Source organism: Arachis ipaensis, chromosome B02 (assembly GCF_000816755.2).
Source record: "Arachis ipaensis cultivar K30076 chromosome B02, Araip1.1, whole genome shotgun sequence".
Lineage (NCBI taxonomy): Eukaryota > Viridiplantae > Streptophyta > Magnoliopsida > Fabales > Fabaceae > Arachis > Arachis ipaensis.
Window position 1 is genome coordinate 99104161 of NC_029786.2, and position 1603 is coordinate 99105763.

The following is a 1603-nucleotide window of genomic DNA, read 5'->3' on the forward strand; positions in this document are numbered from 1 at the left end:
TATTAGAAGGTACAATTATTTAGTTCAACCACAAAATAATTTAAAGGTAAAATAAACTTAAAGTATCTTGTTTCATGTTTTTACATTGTTTGATAAAATAATCCTCAACCATGGGTGAAGTTTAAAATAGATTCTATTATAAAAGATGTAAATATAATACCGTTCATATAATCCTATGTAATAATAGTTTAAGTATTTGAATGATAGTTGTAAAAATTGAATCGGACTAACCGATTTGATTAGAAAATCAATAAATTGAATCTTAAATCGATTTCATTTATTTCGTGAACCATTTAAAGAAGAAAATTGTTGTAAATCGATAAAAATCGAAACAAACCGATCAAAATCAGTAAAATTGGTCTAACCAAACCGATTTTTTTAAAAAATGATTTAAAATGTCTCCACATTTGCCACTCGGTCATGAAGCTTCTTACTAGTATAAGTGACAAATATTAATTATATAGTATACATTTAATTACATAATTTTATAGATATCTAATTTAATTTAATTTTTAATTTTTTAAATTAATTATATTTTAATTATATACCATTATTAATATAAATATAAATTTTACTAAAAATTTATTAATCTGTTTGATTTATTTCAATGCTAGTATTGTGATTAAGGTTATTTATTTTGATGTTAGTGTTAAAATCTACTGATATTATAGTTAAATGATAGAATTTGTGAATTAATTATTATTTTTATTGTGTCAAATTAAAATACTATTGTAGTATTACTGATAAATTATATGTTTTTTTTTATATTTGTTATTTTTAAAATTTGAGACTTGATTCTTCATAAAATGTTAGTAAAGATATATATTTTAAATTTTAATTTTAAGCTTTTAACTATTTTATATTTTTTATTTACGTGATACCGATTTTATCGGTTCAACCAATAATTTATCGGCTGAACTAATAAACCAATAAACTAATAACTTGATCGGTTCGATCACCAGTTCAGTTCTGACAACTATGATTTGGATATTAGAATTCTCATAAAAATTACTCTTATTGATATATGATTATATAGAAAAAGAATTTATAATCAACATATTTTTTATAAGCTTTTAGAATTGAATTAAGTCCAATATATATAACCAATTCTAGTATTAGAGATAACTTATTGCAAAATTATTTCACGAAAGTCTTGCTAATTTGTCGTGAATTCTGTTGCCAACAACCAATGATGAGCCCTTTAATAATGAATGATAGAGAATGTGATCAATAATACAATTCTCGAATAAAAAACTATTAATATGTACCGATATATANTATATTAATTTATTAAATTGGCCTAATAATCGCGTGCTGGATCTTCAATCTGAATTCTTGAAGCACAGACCCATCTAATAGTTTTTTACTTTTTTTTTTCTGCACTTTGTCTTTTCCTTTTACTTAGTTCAGTAGTGCGTTGCTTCATTTCTATTTACTTTTCCTATTAGTTGTTTACATTTGCTGCAAGGGGAAACCCCTAGCTGGCTTTTTCTTTTCTTTTTTTGTCCAAATTTGGACCATAATTTAACTTGTATTCCTTTTCTATTGAAATGAATCATGTCTAACTTGGAGAAAAAAACAAATCGCGTGTATATATTTTAGT